Source organism: Lagenorhynchus albirostris, chromosome 15, assembly GCF_949774975.1.
Source record: "Lagenorhynchus albirostris chromosome 15, mLagAlb1.1, whole genome shotgun sequence".
Taxonomy (NCBI): Eukaryota; Metazoa; Chordata; class Mammalia; order Artiodactyla; family Delphinidae; genus Lagenorhynchus; species Lagenorhynchus albirostris.
The window spans coordinates 27550142-27559736 of NC_083109.1; positions in this window are offsets into that span (position 1 = coordinate 27550142).

Here is a 9595-nt window from a genome sequence, read left to right on the forward strand (position 1 = left end):
AATGGAATATAAATGAGGGCTGAAGCAGGAAGACCAGGTAAGAGGCTACCGCCACAATACAGACAAAAGATGGTGATGGTTTGAACCAAGGTTAGACTTTGGGGTTATTTTGAAAGTAAAGCCAAAGGGACAGATTGAGTATGGAGTGTTTGAGAAAGAAAGGAATCGAGAATGACTCCAAGGTTGTTGCCCAGAAGAATGAAAGAAGGAATTTGCCATTCACTGAGATGAGGAAGGCTATAGGAGGAGAACTTTGTTTCAGGGGAAAGGAGGGGAGAATTACCAGTTCCATTTGGAACTTGTTAAATTTGAGGCACCTATCAGACTTCCAAGTGGAGTTGCCTAGTTAGAAGTTGCGTGTATGAATCTGAGCCCAAGCTGGAGTTGTAATTTTGGGAGTTGTTATGGACTGAATTGTGTCTCCCCAAAATTTATATGTTGAAACTCTAATCCCTCAATATGACTGTGTTTGGAGATAGGGCCTATAAGGAGGTAATTAAGATTAAATGAGGTCACAAGGGTGGGACCTTAATCCGACAATCCTTATAAGAAGAGGAGGAGACATCTGAGTGCCCCCCATCTCTTTCTTTTTCCCTGTGTGTATGTGTGTGTGTATTTGTACAGAAGAAAGGCCATGTGAGGACACACGAAGAAGGTGACAAACCAGGAAGAGAGTTCTCACCAGAAACCAACCCTGCTGGCACCTTGATCTTGGACTTCCAGCCTCCAGAACTGTGAGAAATAAAAAATACATTTCTGTTTTTAAGCCACCCAGTCTGTGGTATCTTGTTATGGCAGAGTAGATTAATACAAGAGTCATCACTGTGGAAATGGTTTCTAAAGCCATGAGTCTGGGTGAGATCTCCAACAGAGTGAGCATAGACAAAGAAGAGGGCAGGACAAAGGACTGAGACCCCGGCCCCCAACGTTAAGAGACAAGGAAGTGGCCTGGGAACCAAGGAAGGAAAACATTTCAAGGGGGGAGAATTGCTGACCTATGTCAAGTGCTGCTGAGAGGTAAGGGAAGATGAGATGAGGACCAAGAACTGATTCAGCCAAGTGGAGGGCATTGTTACTTTGACAGGAAAGAGTTTAGGTAGAATGATGGGAGCAAAAGCCTGATTGGAGTGGGATTAAGAGAGAGTATATAAAGATTAAGATATAAATACATACATACACACATAAGGGGAAAGGAAAGCTCTTAACAGTAAAAGGACAACTAATAAATACAGAAAAAGAGGAATTAGAAATTTACCATTTGGCAGCCACCCTAGTAATAATTGTTTCAGGAGAGAATCATTAATGGATGCTGCAATAGTGGATTAAAGTTTGACAAGAAACAGGATCTCTGCATAGTCTTAGAGTATCTCCTCACAAGATACTTATTAATTACAAAGAGTAAAATAGTAACTTTACAGTGGAGAAACCCAGCAGACACCAACCACATCAACCAAGTGATGAAGTGAGCATTGCCAGTAATGGGGCAAATTGACCTCATGCCCCGCCTCATGTGATGCACTGAGGGGATCATAGCATCCTTTCAGTGGTGTTTCTGCCAAAAATGTATAACTGATTCATGAGGAAACATTAGACAAACCCAAATTGAGGGATGTTTCTGCGGAATGACTGGCTTGTACTCTTCAGAAATGTTGAGCTCATGAAAGAAAGAAAGACTAAGGAGCAGTTCTAGATTAAGGAGACTAAAGAGATACAAGAACTAGAATGTGATGTGAGATCCTGGACCAGGAAAAAATTTTCACTTAACTGTAGAGGATATTAGTGGGACAACTGGTGAAATTTGATTAAGGTCTGTAGATTAGATAATTGTATCAATGTAAAAATTATGATCTTGATTATTGTAAGAGAATGTCCTTGCTTTTAGGAAATACACACTTGTTTTTATGGGTAAAGGGAATCATGTCTGCAACTTACTGTAAAAGAGTTCAGGAAAAGGAGGAAGAGAGAGAGAGAATGATACAGCAAAGGTGGTAAAATCTGGGTGACTGGTATTTGGTTATTCTTTGTACTATTTATGTACCTGTTCTGTAATGGAAGGAGAGACATGGAGGCAGTGGTATGGACAATTTTTGAGGAGTTTTGCTATGGGGCTGAGGATGGGGTGGTAGGTGGAGAGCAAACTGGGGTCAAGAGAAGTTACTCAAATGCAGAAATACTAACATGTTTTTATGTTGATGAGAATGATTCAGTAGATTGGAAATGATGATGATGCAAGAGGGAGAAGAGAGTGGCTAGAAGGGAGGAAGATGGTGGGATCTGTACACAGTGGAGGGTTGACCATGGCTTGGAGCACAGGTAGTTGGTCCCTGGTCACAGAAGAGAAGGCAGAGTATTTATAAGTGGGTACCAATGAGGGTAGGCAGGTAGATGTGTAGTGGAAGTTTGTGGAAGTATTTTCTAATTGCTACAGTTTTCCCTGTGGAATAGGAAGCAGGGTCCTCAGCTAAGAATGAGAACGGAGGAGAAGGTAATAGAGGTTTGAGGAGAAAAGAGGAAGGAATTGCCTGAGGAGAATTAATGGACAGGGAACTCTAGCGTAATTGTCAGGCAGAGCTGAAGACCTCATTGAGACTAGCCATCATGTACGTAAAGTCAGACGAGCCCACGTGGTGCTGTGTTGATCCCTAGCCACATTCTACTGCAGGAGAACAAACACAGAGGGACAGAGGGTGTCAACTGGTGGGTGTTTAGCCAGAGAGGGGCAGGGCCATCTCGGGTGTGCAGTGCATGGGAATGATGCTGCCCTGTGGCTTTACTCAGCAAGAAGACAAATGAGGACACAAGGGAAAAGGTGATAGGCTCAACGGATCAGAGCTCCCAGTAGGGCCGAAGGGTCGTTGGCATTGGGGTACTGGATAGAGTGAGCTAGAAAGATAGGAGGCAACTGTCATTGAGCTGGCTGCTAGAAATTGAGATAAATGAAGGGGTGCAGGTAACGAATGTGACACATTGCCTTCCCTGGGCCACCATGGTAGAAAAGCCACCTGTTGGTGCTTCCAGCCGACAGCCAGCCATTGAGCCTTCAGATAAGCATGGCCCCTGCCAACATCTGACTGCAACCAAGCAAGAGCTGTCCAGCTGATCCTTTCAAACTCCTGATTCACACGATAGTGAGGAAAAAATGGTTGTTTTAAGCCACTAAAGATTGGAGTGGTTGTGATTCAGCAATAGTAACCAAATAGAACTGCTGGGTCCACTGGAGTGTCAAGGGCGTATTAAGTTCTAATGCCCTAAGGCATAGGTTTTCTGTAATCAAGTAACTTCTCCTCTTTGGTAGTTGGGGACACCAAGGTTCAGAGAGGTTTAGTGACTTGCCCAAACTTGCACAGCTAGTGAGCAGTGAGTTGGGCTCTGAGCCCAGGCATTGCGGCTCAGAGTTTGTTCTCTCACTAACCCAGCATACATACTGTCCCCAGCGCACAGCATGGCGTCTGGCACACGTAGGCTCATGCTGAACAGCAGACTGAGCTGTGCCTGGGATTTCCTCTGCCTTCCATCCCCAGATTCTCTCTCCTCCCCCACATTCTTCTTCAAGTTGTCCTGGGTGTCTTAGTCCACATGGCGGAGGAGATGGGCAACTCTATCTTTGGGTGGCCATTCATGCCTGCACTCTGCCATTCAGCAGGTTTTCCCAAGTGCCAACTCTGGGCAGACACTTCTAGGTTCTCAGTACACAAGGGAAACAAGTCAGAGTCCTTGACCTGGTGGACCTAAGTCAAGCGGGGAGAAGATAACCAGGTAAATCTACCATCACAAACTGGGCTTATTGCTAGGCTATGAGTGAGTGGTGTATGCACATGCATAGCAGGAAAAGCTGTCTTAGATTAGGGAGGGAGGAAGAGTTTGCCCAGTGAAGGCAGGGAGGGGGCCGTGACTGGGCTGACCAAGGAGGAGGAGCAGCTTGGCCACAGATCCTAAGAGAGGATCATGCTGTTGCATTAAAGGCATGTGGAGGAGGCCAATGGGACCTGAACGTACATGAGGCGGGTGGGAGAGTGGAGGGAACATTGGGAGAAATGAGGTGAGGGAGGTGGGCAGAGGCATTTGGCTTAAGAACGATAGGGAGCCATGGAAGGTTTAAGCAAGGGGGTGACTTTATATGATTTTTCACTCATAAAAGATCTCCTTGGCTCCTAGGTGGGGAGCAAGGAGGAGGGGAGCAGGGGGTGGGCTGTGTGAGAAGTGATGGTGTCATAGACTTGAGTAGAAGCAGTAGGGGAGACGGAGAGGAATGGATTGATTTGGGCTGTGTTTTGGAGCTGGAGTCCAGCACAGGGAAACGGAGGTCCGGTGCTTCCACAGACAGCCCCCCAGCTCTCCCAGCCCATTGGGGGCTTTCAGATACTTTTACCTTGTGGGAATCACATGTGGGTGGTTGGATTGGGGAATGGGTGCCTAGGGCAGGTGACCCTGACCTTTGCCTGGTGACCTGTGAGTCTTGAATTGGGCTTTGGAGGAGCCATGGGGACCTTACGGGGCAATGGAGTGTGTCCTTAGAGGACAATCCCATCCCTCATTTCACACTGGGTAGGTCACTTCCCCTCTATGAGCCATAGTTTCCACATTGGTAACATGGAAAGGGACAGTACCTACCACACTTTGGTGACATTACCCCCATTTTACAGGTGAGACCACTAATCCTCAGAGAGGGGGAGCGACTGTCCAGGGTCACACATGAGTAAGTGACACAGAACCCAGGTCGTAACCTGTTCTCTTGACCTCTCTGCTGCCCCATGTGCCTCTACCCTTTCCTGGGGCCTTAAGGCCTGAGGATGGTTAGCTCACACAACATGGTCTTTCCAGGAGACCAAGGAAATCCACCGCTGGATGCAGGGATTTAGAAGCATGGGTTTGGATTCAGTTTCCAGTCCCACTCAGGGACCTTATTCTGCTTGAACCTCAGTTTCTCCCTCTGTAAAATGGGGTAAAACTACACACTGTGTAGCACCTGGTAGGGGAACTGCAGATGTAATGATTCATACATGCAAGTCGCCTTCCTAGCACAGTAACTTTTGAGGGGCCGGCACTCCTCAGTGCTTGCTGCTGCCATGATTGTCATGCAGTATAACAGTGGGTTGAATTCGGAACCCAGTGTTCCTTTTAACCATAATTATAACGCTTCTTTTCTTTTCTAAAATGAAATTCGCAAATAACATAACCTATTGACACACATATTTTTAAACATAAATAATACCTTAATTGTAATATAAAAGAAAGTAAAATGAAAGTAATTTAGAATAAATCAACACATAAATGTTTGGGCACAATATTGTCACAAAGTACAGTCAGTCCTCCATATCCAAGGATTTAACCAACCTCGGACTGAAAATATTAGAAAAAAAAATGTTTTTTTCAGAAAGTCCTAAAAAGCAAAACATGAATTTGCCACATACTGGCAACTATTTACGTGGCATTTACATTGTATTAGGTATTATAAGTAATCTAGAGATGATTTAAAGTATATGGGAGGATGTGCGTATGTTATATGCAAATACTACATTGTTTTTTATAAGGGACTTGAGCATCCGCGGATTTTGGTGTCTGAGGGAAGTCCTGGAACCAATCCCCCTCGGATACCAAGGGACGACTGTAGTCGGGAAGGCATGGACGACTGTAGTCGGGAAGGCAGCCCACTGTGAAACTGTGGGCTGAATCAGGAGTTCTGACAACTCAAACCCACAACTGCATGGCCATGGTGGTCCAAAATGTGAGTGGTTCTAGGAAAGTTTTGAACCAAGCACAGCCTGGTCTGTTCTCAACTAATGTGGTGGTTGCTTTCCTGGCAGATTCACTGTATATTAAAACCAAGCAAATACTATGCTGGAAAAGGCAAAATTATAGACAATAAAAAGATCAGTGGTTGCCAGGGATTTGGGGGGGGAGGATGAATAGATGGCGCACAGGGCATTTTTAGGGCAATGAAACCCTTCTGTGTGATACTGTCATGGTGGATGCAAGACATTGTGCATTTGTCAAAATCCACAGAACCTTGCAACACAAAGAGTGAATCTTTTTTGTTTGTTTGTTTGTTTGTTTTTCCGTGGTACGCGGGCCTCTCATTGTAGTGGCCTCTCCCGTTGCGGAGCCCAGGCTCCGGACGCGCAGGCTCAGCGGCCATGGCTCACGGGCGCAGCCGCTCCGCGGCATGTGGGATCTTCCCAGACCGGGGCACGAACCCGTGTCCCCTGCATCGGCAGGCGGACTCTCAACCACTGCGCCACCAGGGAAGCCCAAAGAATGAATCTTAATGTAAGCTATGGACTTTGGTTAAAAATGATGTATCAGCATCAGTTCATCAGTTGTAACAAATGTATCACACTAATGCAAGGTGTTAGTAATAGAAGAAACTGGGTGTGTTGGGGAGAGGAAGTATAAAGGTACTTAGTATAATTTCTGCGTAAAATTTCTGTAAACCTAAAACTAAAACAAAGCCCATTAAAAATTAACAAAACAAAACAAGCCCCCCCAAATTCCCTGGCAGTCCAGTGGTTAGGACTCTGCACGCTCTCTCTGCTGAGGGCCCAGGTTCAGTCCCTGGTTGGGGAACTAAGGTCCCACAAGCTGCGCATTGCAGCCAAAACCACCCCCCCAAAACAAAAACACAATACACACACACAAGCCCCCGCACATTGTGTTTGCTGTGAAATAGAATTTGGTCCCAGGCTCAGATCATTAAAAACAAGGTTTTCACCTACGTTAATTAACAAAGGGACATTTGAATACCACGTACAACTTGAGATCTGTTGCAGGATGTCTGCACTCCTGCTCTATGCTCGGGGCACCCCCAATCACTGGGGGCTGCCAAGTGCTCCTGGAAGTGCTGCCCTACTTGCGATTTTGGCACTGGACCCGTGCCCTCTGTCCCTTGACCTTGAAGAACATTCTTTAGAACTCACAGCCCCCTGCTTGCCGAGTTTGGGTGATGGAGGCATCGTGGCCAGATTGAAAAGTCTCCCTAGCCTCAGGAACCCCAACGTGTCACCATGAACACAGATCACTCCTCAGCTTCCAGGACTCCTACTTCGAATATGGATCCCAGCCCCTCAACTCATTGTGTGAGCTTGAATGAGTCATATCACTTTACTGAGCCTCAGTCTCCCCATTGGCCGGAAAGAGGGTGATAAGACCTGCCTCACAGAGTATATTCATTTGTTCAGTAAATATCTACATAGCACCTACTGTTTGTATTGGGGCTATAACAGTGAACAGAACAAACATCCCTTCCTTATTGGAACTCATGGTCTCATAAGGAGGATAGACAAAAATCAAGTAAATGTATAAGATAATGTCGAGGAGGAAGAAAAAGAAGACAGGGTCATAGAAAGAGAGAAGGGCCAGAGCTCCTTGGTGAGTATAGTCACAGAAGGCTTCCTGAAGGAGGTGGCATTTGAACAGAGATCTGACTGAAGTGAAGGAGTGAGCCTTGCAAGTCTGAGGGGAGAGCTTTCCAGGCAGAGGGAACAGCAAATACCAAAGCCCTGAGGTGAGAATATGCTTGGTGTGTTTGAGAAGCAGCAAGGAAGCAAGCTGGCAGGGAATGCACGAGTGAGAGGGGAGAGGAAATGAGGACAGGAAGATAGGGAGAGAGCCGACTGCAAGGAATCTGGATTTTATCCCAAGTGTAGCAGGGAGAAAACTTGAAGTTATTCACTGAGGAAGCCCTCCTACGTTGTGTGTCCTTGCATATGAGAAAAGTGAGCAGGAACACACTGAAGCCACCCTCCTGTCCATGACCCTGTCTGTGTCCCTTTGGTGGAAAGTGTCCTTCCTCTTCCCATGCGCTGATGCTGCAAGTGGCGGCCAGGTTGTAGTTCCCATAAAATAACACAGGGTGGCGACCCTGGGTCATGTTTCTGAATGGTAGGTTATTGATTCCAGAGCGGTGGTTCCCAAACTTGGACATCATCAGAATCACCTGGAGGGCTTGTTGAAACCCAGATTGCTGGGTCCCACTCTCAGAGTGTTTGATCTGTAGGTTTGGGGTGGGTCCCAAGAGTCTGTGTTTCTAACAAGTTCCAGGTGGTGCTGATGCTGCTGGTTCAGGGACCTCACTGTCAAAGCCCCTGGTTGGAGGCCTGAGGTGGTAGCTAGGACCGCTGCCCTCGTTTGAGGTGGGGTGGGAATTCCCTGGCGGTCCAGTTGTTAGGACTTCGCGCTTTAACCGCGAGGGCGCAGGTTCAATCCCTGATTGGGGAACTAAGATCCTACAAGCCATGGGGCACAGCAAAAAAAAGAAAAAGAAAAGAAAAGAGGTGGGGTATCAGAGATGTCTGACCAAAACACTCCAGTGCCTTCTCATCATATTTAGAATTAAATCTAGTTCTCTGACCAGGTCCCTCTCCACCCCCATCATGATTCAGGTCCTGGTTTCTTTCCTTACCTCATCTCCTGCCTCTCTCTCTCTCCCTTCCTTCCTCTTTCTTTCTCTTTCTTTCTTTCTTTCTTTCTTTCTTTCTTTCTTTCTTTCTTTCTTTCTTTCTTTCTTTCTTTCTTTCTTTCTTTCTTTCTTTCTTTCTTTCTTTCTTTCTTTTTTTCTCTCTCTCTCTCCCTCCCTCCCTTCCTCCCTCTCCTTCCTTTCTTTCTTTCTTTTACAAGCTGTTTATTCTTCATATTATAAAACTGCTTTCAGGGCCACATTACAGTAGCATGGCACTTGGACAAGAGAAAGAAGCCATCACTTGGTACAGACAGAATAGGAGCTTTCAGACAACCAGGAGAGCAATGGAGAGCTGTCCCCTTTCTAGGTGGTAACAGAAAGTAGAAATTCTGTTTCAAAGGTCAGCACTGCAAATACAAAGCACAAAATTGGTCTGTCATCTCCTGCTGCTTCTTAAACAGTGGCCACACTGTTTCGCTCAGTTCCTGGAAGCTAGTTCCTGCATCAGGCCCTTTGCACGTGCTGTACCTCCCACCTGGGATGCCTTTCCCACAGCCTGTTCTTTGGTTGGCATCCTTTCATTCCTCATGCCTCAACTTGAATGTCACCATTCAGAGAGCTTTCTTCTGCTGGCGAGGAAGCTGTTGGCCCTGCTGCTGTTCATCCCTGTTCTTTTCCTTTTGAGTGCTTGTGGTGATTTGTAATTGTTTAGCCCAGTGGTCCCCAACCTTTTTGGCACCAGAGACCGGTTTTGTGGAAGGCAGTTTTTCCACGGACGGGGTGGGGAGGGATGGTTCAGGCGGTAATGCGAGCGATGGGGAGTGATGGGGAGCAGCAGATGAAGCTTCGCTGACCTCCTGCTGTGCAGCCCCGGTCCTAACAGGCCACAGACCAGTAATGGTCTGCGGCCCGGGGGTTGGGGACCCCTGGTTTAGCCTCTATCTTGGTTAATTTTCTCCTGTCTAGATTCTAGGCCCTTGAAGGCAGGGACTGGATCTCTCTTGCTTTCTACTTCATCCCAAGTACCCAGGACAGTAGGCCCCCAGGAAATAGTTGTTGAATAAATAAAACCAAAGACTTTTCCAGACTCTACCAGAGAGCCAGTGGGTGACTCCATGTAAAGGATACTTATGGACTGTGTGATGTTCAGCATCGCCTCACCCTAGTCCCAACCCTGACATTCAGAGTGTTCTGGAAGGA